At 33.3% G+C, this 12,870-nt stretch overlaps 1 protein-coding gene across 13 annotated transcripts in view; it reads right to left on the reverse strand.

Annotated features, from left to right (window-relative positions):
• Positions 1–12,870, reverse strand: part of LOC118282010 (small conductance calcium-activated potassium channel protein) — a 339,202-nt gene that overhangs the window by 199,419 nt on the left and 126,913 nt on the right. The window lies entirely within an intron of this gene.

The following is a 12,870-nucleotide window of genomic DNA, read 5'->3' on the forward strand; positions in this document are numbered from 1 at the left end:
TTATTGTTATGTATGTAGGTTATAACTTAGAATAGTTAAAAGTAGGATATTCTTATAAACAGTTTATACAGTACAATAAGTGATCATGGTAATCCAAAATAATTTCTTTATGTGCGCCATAATTCAAAGAATTTGCAATTAACACAGGCAATTATGAAGGAATATTGGAAAAGGAACGCAGTGAGAACAAACGAAAAAGCTTTTCTTTTTAAAACCCAGGACGTTTGTAACGAGATTTTATTCTATACGAGAGCAAAGATTGCAAATTATCGAGTTTCCATTACACTATTTCCACGTTTTATGAAATACGATTTTACATTTTTAATGAATAGCTTTCTTTGTTTTCTGAATTGGCTACGGTAATTAAATTTCAGACACATTTCATTTATAAGCGAATTGCACAGTTTTCTATATCACCAAGTTAATAAATGAATTGTATGTATACTTTTCTATACCACGAAATCATGTTTAACACAAATCTACATTTCATTTACCTCATCACAGATTTTTCCATAGGAAAAATGTTAAACATACATACATATAAATTGATTTACTTTCGGTACATTTTTAGCTCCACCACCTACGTGTATTCCAGTAATAAATTAATGTAACAGACAGCTATATTTAGTCGAATATGTTATACAAATGACTGCTCATAGTCAAGTCACAGAAGTAACGAATCGCTTTTTCCTGGAACTTTCCCGGTTTCCACTTCATCTACTAATTAGACGCATCATACGGTGCTTTGTGGTTCATATGAGTGGAGGAAAGTGGGCGAGGAGTGATTAACCTCTTATGTAATTTAAACCTTGCTTTTGCTTTTTCTGTAATTCCGTTTGATGTGTGTGACTAGGTGCCTTGTGCAGTTTTTTTGTTAACAAAACTGAAGTAGAACCTGAACTTAGGTATTTAGTTCAGATCAATTATGTTATATTTTACATATCTAGTATTAATTTTGATACTCCGTTTTTTCATACTTGTATTCATCGAAACAGTTTATAATAAATATCGTTGATAAATACTTGTCTTCAGTCACATAATAATTACTTGTCGATCGAAGGATATTACAATCCACATTATTTTTTTCTGTTATACGTTTTTAATATTATGGTCTATAAAAATAAGAGTGAGCACAAAAATCTGATCGATATGAAGTCAAGAAGGAGGAAAAAATTCTATGACAAAATTTGACCGAAACAAATAAACAGATGAAGCTAAATAAAACCATTTAACAATACCTACTATAAGGATCTTTTGATTTTTTCACAAGATGATGATGATGAAAATTCCACTACTGCCATCTACGTAATAATCCCAAAACTAACCAATAGAAACTACTTCCAAAGTCAAATATCACTCAAACTTAAACACTGACCTTGAAACTACTTGACAACTGATAACATTATTGTTACATTGTTCTAGTTTTACTTAACATTTGTATTACAACGGAGATCTCATCTTGTTCAAGTCTGTGGTGAGAAGACCTTACTTTGTCAAGACAGCAAGATTATGATCACGCTTAAATTTGCTTGTTTGCAACTTTAGTTTTACTGATACACAATCTTCAACAATGTATTGTTCATCACGAATCACGGTTGTGCAATGGTAGAAAATCACAATAATATTTGTTTTGTTTATATTATAACTTTCGCGGGACATATTAAATTAATTATTTGCCACTGTAGAAACGCAACAGTCGCCGCGTCGTGTGTCGCGGAATGCTGCTTTTAAACATGAGATGAGTTGAGTTCCTCGGCAAATAGTTACGCGATTAAGACGGAAAACATAATAATTAACATCTGTTCTCGGACCGGCAAACATAACATAGTGTTTTAGTTTAAAGTTGGTGTGTTTATAGAAGTTGAGAGACAGGCATAAGGTTATGTGTGTATGTTAGTGTAAGTGCATGTTATGCTAACATCGTATATCAAAATATTTCATACTTTTTGTGCACCTTATCCAAATGTGTTTCTCACATTCATTTGTACACTTAGAACAATACAGTTCTCAGAACTAAAAGTACTGGCTGACCTGGTTGTGAAAATACAAGAACAAAAAGGAAAAAAATGTGAGGAGAAACAAAAAATACAAACGTTCTTACTTGAAGTCCTTATAAAAAAATAAGAGGTCCTTAAGGGTCTTGTTGACGAAAAGGTTAAGAGTGTGCTTTTGCTAAAATGTGAATACACAAGTGAACATTTCGATCAAGATACTTTTGTTTTTGGGAACAAAAATAAATGCTCTTTGATACCGTCTTAATAACCTGGCTTAGGAAGTTTATTGAAGAGAATGTTCTGGTCATCTTCAAAAGTTATAAATTAATATACTTTAGTATTTTTGAATATAAGATTTTCTCTCGATTTTACGATAGGACTTAACGCGTCTTCAAAAATATTCCACAAATCGGCATATTTTTCTAATTTTATTTATTTAATTCAAAAGTTACAACGATATACTATTAGAATAAAACAACTTGGAAATCAACTTGAACGAACTGAAGAACATTTATTAAACCACAGATAAAATATACATGTTACATACTTAGTACTAGATGGAGCTAGGTGTATTCTTATTTTTATATAAACTAACACCCCCACTATATAAAAATAACACAAGTAACTCATTTTTCTACCAAACCAACTGCATTCACAAAGGCTTTATGCTTAATTGAATTTAAACTTTTAGTAAGCAAATCAGCTGGCATATCAGCTGTACATAGGTACTGAACATTTACCAAATTTTGAGCAATAATCTCTTTACAAAAATGAAACCTTATATCTATATGCTTAGACCTATTATGAAAAACAGGATTCAACAGTAATTTTTGTGCACTTTGGTTATCATTGTACAGAATAATAGTATATGAACTGGCAGTTATTTCACATTGTAAGTTTCGCAAATAAATAGCTTCTTTACAGCATTCAGAGATACCTATATACTCTGCCTCTGTACTAGAGAGTGCAACAACCTTTTGTTTCCTGCTTTCCCAAGATATTGCAGCACCTGATAATTGAAACACAAAACCTGTATATGACCTTCTACTAATGACATCACTGCCCCAATCGGCATCAACATAACCAATAATTTCAGAATTAAGTTTTGAGTCATATTTTAAAGCATAATGTTTTGTTTTCTTTAAATATTTCAAAATTCTTTTTGCATGACACCAATGTTCTTTAGTAAAACAATTGTTAAATTGACTCATGTAACTAACTGAGAATGAAATGTCTGGACGAGTTAAGACAGACAAATACATTAAACTACCTATCAGGCGCTGGTATGGTATGCTAACATCACATTTGTTGCCTGTACTAAGGTTCAATTTACATTCCATTGGTGTATTTGAAATATGACAATCCAACATATTAAATTTACCCAACAACTGGTCTATATAACTCTCTTGGTCTAATGTTACAGAATTTTTATTGCACACAACTCGCATACCCAAACATTGTCTTATAGGTCCTAGGTCTTTAATCTTGAAATTGTCTCCTAACGACCTTTTTAACTTTATTACTTCATTACAATCATTGCTAAATATGAAAAAATCATCGACATACAGAGCAATTACAGTTATATATGTCTTGGTTCTCTTAATAAACAAACAAGGTTCATATTTTGATTTTATATAACCAATGTTACATAAACAGTCTTCAACCTTTCTATACCACATTCTTGAAGATTGCTTAAGCCCATAAATGGCCTTTTTTAACTTTAAGACTTTACCATCATTTAAATCATCAAAACAATCTGGCTTTTGCATAAAAATATCTTCCTCAAGATATCCGTTTAAAAAGGCTGTTTTTACATCTAAGTGTGTTGTTTTAAAATCTAATTTTACAGTCAAAGCAAACAATAATCTTAACGTAGAATATCTAACCACAGGAGAGAATGTTTCATTGTAGTCCACACCGTGTCTCTGAGTGAAACCTTTTGCCACTAGACGCGCACGATACAAAACTTTACCATCCACATCACACTTTTTCTTTAAAACCCATTTACATTGAACCACACAATCACTATTATTTGGAGCTTCAACTAACTCCCAAGCTTGATTCTCCTCAAAACATTGAAGTTCTTCTTTTACTGCTTTTTGCCAATATTCTTTCTCATGTCCAGTCAGAGCCTCCTGCAGGGTTAAAACTCCAGCTTCTTGAAGACAGACATTTTGTTGGCTACTGAAACCATATCTATCAGGTTGTTTTCTGTTTCTAGCTTCCTTTGTGGTAGTTACAGTTTCCTCTAAACTTTCTTCATACTCACTGGGTATATACTCAGAATCAGAATCATTTGTAGACTCTTCTTGGGATGTTAGAGTATCAGACAAGCTTTCTTTCATATCCCCCACTGAAGATGCCTGGTCTGTACCTTTAATAGTTTCATTTACACTCTTCTGTTCTACTACTGCTATAGTAGTGTTTTCTTTCTCGACAACTATTACATCACGGCTGGTTATTATCATATTCTTAACTGGATCATACACTCTGTAACCTTTACTCGCATCAGCATAGCCAACTAGAATACCTTTTTGGGCCTTTTTATCCCACTTTTGTCTCTTTTCTTTAGCTATGTGTGTCATTACCGTGCTGCCAAAAACTCTCAGATGACTTATATCTGGCTTCACACCATGCCACAGCTCATAAGGTGTTTTTCCTTGTAACACTGACAAACCTGTGCGATTTTGTAAATATACAGCCGTGTTTGTAGCTTCAGCCCAGAACTTCTTGCTTAACTGTGCATCAAAAAGCATGCACCTTGCTTTCTCGACTAAAGTTCTGTTCATTCGTTCACTTAGTCCATTTTGTTCAGGAGTATATGGACATGTCGTTTGATGAACAATTCCAGTTTTCTTTAAATAATAATTAAACTCAGCATTACAGAATTCTCTTCCATTGTCACTTCTTATAATTTTTATCTTCTTATTTGTTTGATTTTCAACTAACGTTTTGTATTCTATGAAGCTTTTTAAGGCTTCGTTCTTATTTTTCAGAAAATAGATAGCTGTCATTTTACTAAAATCATCCACAAATAGAATGAAGTACTTATAACCTCCAATAGAATTGCACTCCATAGGACCACAGATATCTGTATGAATAATATTCAACACCTCTGTACTTCTCTCACTTACATGAGTAAAAGGTAATCTAGTCTGTTTACCTTCACAGCAAACGGCACAGTTAGATTTTGTGATATCAACTTTTTCTTTCAAGGTTAATCCATCCACTGTATTCTGCATTTTATTTAGACATTCACTGTTTACGTGTCCCAACCTGCGATGCCAGAGCTCACCCGATATAACCGCTGCTGCAAACATGTTTTCTTGAAGTTGCAGCTTATAAACTCCACTTATTAACAATGCGTAAGCCACCAGTGTACCTTTTCGATTATATATTTCACAGGCGTTTGTAGTAAACACAACTTTATTCCCTTTGTGAATTAATTGACTAACTGATAGTAAGTTAGTTGTTAATTTCGGTACACAAAACACATCCTTTATGTCCACATCAAAATTGCAGTCATTAACCTTGGTAGAAATTCTTATATCACCCGAACACTCAATCGGCACTTGTGTTTTGTCAGCAATTGTAATGGTCTGACCTTTCTTTTCATTTAAAATATTCGTGAGCCATTGTTTATTTGCCGTTAAATGCACACTGGCTCCAGAATCAACATACCAATCTTGGTTGTTGAAATTTCCGCTTAGAAAGACGGCACTGAACACATTTGTTTGTTTACGTTCGTTGCCTTTATTATTCGATACTTCAGCCGTGCATTGTGATTTATAATGACCTATTTGTTTGCATCGATAACATTTAATTTCTTTCTTCGTCTTTGTTGACACTGCGCCGCCATTTTGGCCTCCATGATTTTTACTAACCATAGACTTTCTGGCCGTCGATGAGTGTTGCCCACCTTTATAACCGCTAACCAAAGCGCTATTTGATTCATCATTCGTTCCGTTCATTCCGTTTTCCGATTCCATGTCAAGTAACTTACTTTTAATTGCGTCTGTTGTTATTTGAATTCCCGAATGTTCTATGGCCATTATCATGGGGGCATATTTTTCAGGTAGCCCTGCCAATAATAATGAACCAATCCACTCGTCATTTAACTGAAATCCTGTGTTGCACAACTTTTGCCCTGTTTCTATAATTTGTGTCACATAAGCAATCATGGATACACAATTTTCAAGTCTTATAGAAATCAGATTTCGTAGTAAGGTTATTCTTCTTGCAAATCCGGAATCATCAAATAAGGCCTTTAGCTTCTCCCATAAATCCTTTGTAGTAGAAACATTTCTAATGTGCACATATAATGACGAATCAATCGTGAGAATTAGCTTCGCTTTTGTTTTTGCATCATCCTCGGCAAACAATCTTGCATCTTCCTCAGGTTTAATGCATTTCATCATCCCTTCTAGGATCAAGAAGTTTTCCGCTGCAAATTGCCATTCGCTGTAATTTTCTCTTCCTCGTAATTTAGGCACATTGACAATGTAATTTGCCGCCATAATTTTTGCTTCTTGAAAACGAAATGATTTCCTACGCTAGCTACACTAAATATCCTACTGCGAATTATTATCACACTAATTACTGGATAACTTTTAACTTTCGCGATATTTTAGCTAATAAAACTAAGAGCCATATATTTAATTTTCTGGGCCCATAACCTATTAGAATAAAACAACGTGTCTAGGAAATCAACTTGAACGAACTGAAGAACATTTACCACAGATAAAATATACATGTTACATACTTAGTACTAGATGGAGCTAGGTGTATTCTTATTTTTATATAAACTAACATATACAACCAATTAAAGTAACTTACAATAACTTATAATTCAAACAGTTTGCACTTGAGTTACAAATGGCGATAAAAACTTAACTATGTTCACTAGAAAGAATAAAAATGCGTAAGCATATACCTGTTCAAAGAAATCCCTCTCACATTTCATAAGTTTTGATATATTCTAGTTTCAAGTAACAAATAGATTCAATAACATACTAAATGGAAGCATAAACTACACATGCCGACGATTCAGTGGCGAATGTACGGAAATCTCCGTGAAAGGGGTTCTTATGGATTTCCGAATACCGTCACGAACCTCTATCGGGTTCCGAAGAAAATTATTAACAAAGGGTTGAATGGTTTTCTCTCTTCCAACTTTTTTTTTTTTTGTTGGAAGAAAGGTAATATGGATGTTATTAAAAACAAACGCAGTGTAGTGTGTGATATGGTATTTGTGTTCTGATGTTTGTAGTTTTTTGGAGGTAGTAAAGTTGTTTTGTTTGGTAAGTCATAAATAATGGATTTAAATGACACAGGTTCCTACCATTTTGTATTTTACTTAATAGTATTTTAATTGAATTTAAATTAGTAATTTCGTATTTTAACTAATTTCAAAGATAAATTATGAACCAGTATTAACTGGTTTATAATTTATTTTAGAATTTACTTAACAAAATGTAATTGTTATGAAAGTTAGTGATGCATGCCTATAATTAACTAAAAAAATCATGGTTTAGGTACGGAGAAAAGTTTTCGAGTCACAGAGGGACTTTTCATCATATATGTATACGTGAATAAACCATGTTTTTTTTTATTTAAAATAGACAATAGACTACTACGCTTAGATTGTAAAGTAAGTCTCACGATAGTTATTACAAGTCTACAATTATTTCAAACATTTTGATATCAAAGTCATTGAAATCGAATACGTGCTTCAATCTTCGTTTAAATAAACTTATTTACTATTAAGTATCAAAGTACACGTAAATACATTACATTCCCGAAGAATGTTAACATACAAACTTTAATTGGTATTTTCCACACAACTTCAATTCACGCTTGACAGCTTGAGGTAGGTCAGACTCAAAAAGGTCGATTGAGGTAAACGACACTCAGTTTGTCAACCGTCTAGCTTCATTATTATACACATCGAATTTTAATATACATAAACTTTTAAATTCTGTTAGTGTTACACACAAGTTAAATATTCATAAACTAACAAGAGTGCTTATAAATAAAAAATGTTTTAAGTGAATTTATTTTTTAGTCGTCTAAATTTTGGTGTATTCTTTTTGTTATATAATTATTTCTCTTTCATATCTTGTTCAAGGTCACAGGTAAAGGCGATATACATAGATCTTTTTCTATTATACTAGCATACTATAATATGATTTTGTGAATTACTTAACCGCATACTGAATCTAAACATTATAAAATCATTAAATTTCCTAGAAGACTGCCACGTTGGTCGAATGGTCGCAAATGCGACTGCCAGATAAGGGGTCTCGGGTTCAATTCCCGGGTCGGGCAAAGTATTACTGGGCTTTTTTCGGTTTTTCGAAACTTTCTCAGTGATAGCATAAAGTCTGGCATTGTGCCCAGTATATGGCAATAAACTCACCACCAAAGTGGATGTATATTGCGGCATTGCATGCCATAATGTGCACCTCTGCCTACCCATTCGGGGCTAAAAAGGCGTGACGTTGTATGTGTGTATGTAAATTTTCTAGAAGTTACCTCTCTCCTTATCCTCACATCCTAATTCCAGAGCATCACACTCAAAATATCAACTCTTTAGTCCTTTCCAAGAGACTTATAAAATTTTCACAAACACAGGACCTCCCGAAAGGTTACAAAGTCCCAACACGAATGAATAACTAGATCCATTCCTTTAATAGAATGATAATTTACTTCGCAGAACATAAAGTTACACGTAACATGGATCTCTAGAACATTCCCTATGGGATTCTCGTTGTGGTCCCATCCTGCTAATTAGCCACAGAGAAATGAGGACCGGTCTTGTTTGTGTATTTATATGATTGTGTAGCGAACCTTTGGGAGATTCATATAAAGGATTAATGGGAATTTTTCATGATATCCACAAATAGGAAAAGTGTAAATAATAAACACGTTTTTGTAGTCTGACTCCAGTGTCTGTTGAACACGACATTTTCGAATCCTGGGTCGACAAACTGTTTTTTTTTTTTGTCTAGTGATGAATAATCTGTTTCACGCGCAGACTTTAAAAAAGTAATTGATGTTTAGTGTTACTACATTTTACTCACTGCTACCAAAAATCGGAGACTATACATGTAATATAAAAATTACTTAAGTTCCAAAACAAACATTTCAATTTTTATTTGACAACACGCTTAATACTGCTTCCGCACAACATGTAGTGTGTTAGATTCCTGCACGAAGCAACTCTTTATGTGATCCACAAATTGTGGTTTCGGGCCTGGGTGTCATGTGTTTGTAAACTTGTATGATTGTAACCGCACCCACGACACTAGAGAAAATCTTAGTGTAGAGCAACGTTTTAAGAAAAGAAAATCGCAAAAAGTGACTTCTGTAAGCATTTTTATGTGTATCCTAAAATATAGCAAGCGTGCCGCTAGATACGTATTCGGTTGTGCCAAGAAATGTGCTTGAAGCTACAAACATTTTTGTTTTCATTTCAATACTTGTGTATAGTCGGTACACAAAATCTTTTGGTTGCAAAAAGAAAAACATCCACTAGCATTTTAAGTGTAGAACCGTGTAACATAATTTTCTATTTCTATCCCTATGCGAGTTGATGTGATCGCTAGCTACGTAAGTATGTAAAACCAGTGTACTGTAAAAAGCATTTCTATTTTTAAATCAGTGTTAACATTTTATTTTCCTTTCAATGTGGGTTGTAATGAGATAAGCGTTAGCGAGGTCACGCTTCTATTTATGTTCTTGCAGCCATAGTAGTGTTGAAAGACACCTTTTTGTAAAGAAAGTACTATAGAACACCTACGTCTATTCAGTGCCAAGGAACTGTGGTTCGTTTTTTAATGGTATTAGGTTTAATTACTGGCGTTTTTTGTGTGAAAAAGATTTTTTATTCGTACACAAAAGCTATTGTCTTTATTTCAAAATAATGCGTAATATAATTGTTAAATCCAGTATTTAAAGTATATTTGGTCTGTTTTCGTTTTTTTTTCTTATTTCTCAGTATAGTTCGAAGGAGTGGTGATCGGTATACCACAATTTACTCTCCTATATTACTAACATAACATATTGTATGTCTACCTCAAAGATTAAAAAGTTTTATGTTATGTTCACTTCAACTGCAAGGTTGACGCGGTAGCTAGGCAACTGGCTGCCGTGCAACGTATTGCGGGTTGGACTCCCGCACGGAACAGTTCTGTGTGATCCACAAATTATTGTTCCTGGTCTGGGTGTCATGTGTATGTGAAGTTGTATGTTTCTAAACGCACCCACGACACAAGATAAGATACTAGTGTGGGGCAATGGTTTTCAAAAAAATAAAATAAACAATTTAATCTTTCAGAGAAAAATAAAGGTGCCAATTATCACAGAATGACTGACGTTGTATTATTATAGAAATGGAAATTGCTTTGTGATTTAGAACTTCTCAAAATCCACAGCTTCGCTCTTTTTCTCGATAACACTTTGTGATATCGCCTTCCGGAGTCAAGTGTAGGAAGATCAATCACTCTTTAGGGTCCACCAATAGACGCCAATGTTCGTGATAATTTGAAATCTTCTGTGCAGAGAATAAGGATGGAAATTGTGTGATCGTGGATTAATTCAAGGATTTGAAGCCGATGGTAGGGATGTATGGAAGAATTAGATTTAATAGATAACTGACTTTGGTTCAATTATTGGAACAAGAAGTTATGGATACAATACTTCACGTCTGTCTCTCATGGGGGTAGGCAGAGATAATGGAACGCGAATGATCAGTATGGTATTTTAAAACTTTTTATTTATTATTTATACAGTTTTAGGTACACTGTCGGAATATACTGTTTTGAAATTCTTAGCGATGAGTAACACAAAGGCCGAACATAGCTGACGATCCCAAATGCAAATTGACAATCTATAAACGTGCTGTCAATTCTGTTTTTGTACCTTTGTGTTTATTTTTGTAAGAAATAGTATGTTTTATAGATTTTCTATAACACATAGACGTTGCCATCGCGTCGGTATGTAATTTGAGTCATCGCCAATCTTTCATAGAATTTTATAAACATCCATACAATGATTGCATATCGATTGTAAAACAAACGATGAATTCATCGATTGTTCGGAAACCACTCGATTTCTAAATATACCGATACCCGTGTTCGTTTTGTGTTTCATGTGAAATTAATTTAGGCGGTTGTTCTAAATGTGGAATGTAATGACGCTGAAATAACTTTATGTGTTTCAACGAAATGTAACAAACTTTGCTTTCCACATTCAAATGTCACCTGTAATGGTGCCCTATTAAATTATTAATTAGTGACACATTATTCTGTTTTACATACAGTGAACAAAAACAAAATCCTATTTTTAGCCGACTTCCAAAAAGGAAGTTCTCAGTTTGACCTGTATGTATATGTTTGTGCGCGATTATCACGTGTTTGGCTAAACCGATTGATACGGTTTTCAGCATAGCATTTTTCAGACATAGTATGCATAAAAATGTATACTAAGAATTAACAAAAAATGGAGGTTTGTACTGTAACACATGTTTAAACACGTGTATTGAAGTTGGCTTTTTTAAACGTAGTTTCATCTCAGATTATCAGTACTCGTTCTTATCACCACTATGCCAACATTGAGGCTGTATCATTTCAAGCTCCAATTTAGAAACGATGATCTCTTTTTATCTCTCACACTAACTTTCATTAAAACATTTTCAAATTAGCTTCCACCAGGTTTGAAAGTTTGCGATTTCTTCGTTATTCTGGTATACTCAGCGGTAGTTTGAACTACATATACATATAGTTACAATAAACCAATCTAATATTGTAAACATTCATACAATGTCATACTAAAACGACTTTTTTATTACAACATAAGTCATTATAGTTTTCATCAGTGAATTGATCCACACTATGTTATTATTTTCCCCTGCACGGTACTCTTTCTATTAATAATGAAACTTCATTAACCCAAATAATAAAATGCTTTCGAACTATCCCTTTAAACAAAAGTGTGAACAGTAGTACTTCAATATTGTTGAGTGTATTTGAAACTTAGAAATTAAGTGCCATTGTTTAATTGGATAAGGTTCTTTTAGGTATATCACGACTAAGAAATTATTCATAAATCAACGATATAACGTTTTTCCATCTATACGAATTTTGATAACATTTACCAAATAGTCAGCTTTTTTATGCGGTGCCGTTTGGGTAGAGTATTGTTAACAATATACAGCGTGTAACAAAATACCCATATACATGAAGAAGCACTAAAGAATACTGGTTGAATAGAATCTCTACACAAAGTTTCAGCTCAAAATACGTTTAAAAAAATTTGGTACCAAATACTTGGTGTCGCATGGATCTTGATTTTAAATCATACAATCACAACACTACGGGGGTCACTCACTAATATTACGAAACATTTCTTATGTAAATCTGATCGCTTAGTACCAGTATCTACCTAATTATGATGTTCAGTTTCTGGAATTTTATGTATTGGAAAAATTCATAACTTATCGTTCCATGAAAACATGAGTTTAAAAAACCCTTCCCATATCGTTTGTTATGTTATCTAGAAACCGTGCACTTGATATTTATACCCACTTTTTGTTACACCGTGTATAGCCCGATGGCTGTATTTTATTAGTAAAAGCAGAACTTCTAAGTTAAAACTGGTAGGTAATAACTGCATTCTTTCATTCTTCAAGAAAAAATAAACAAGAAAATATCTCTGCTGTTCTTATTTACAAAATTAAATAAAAACGTTATAAACATCTGGCATGTGCCACTCTGCTTCAATAAATCATTGTTTTTCTTCTGAAGTAGAATATTCTAGAAAGTAACTAGGTATAACTTTTGTTTGAGTTACGAGTTTTATTTGTACATACACTCTT

Source organism: Spodoptera frugiperda, chromosome 3 (assembly GCF_023101765.2).
Source record: "Spodoptera frugiperda isolate SF20-4 chromosome 3, AGI-APGP_CSIRO_Sfru_2.0, whole genome shotgun sequence".
Taxonomy (NCBI): domain Eukaryota; kingdom Metazoa; phylum Arthropoda; class Insecta; order Lepidoptera; family Noctuidae; genus Spodoptera; species Spodoptera frugiperda.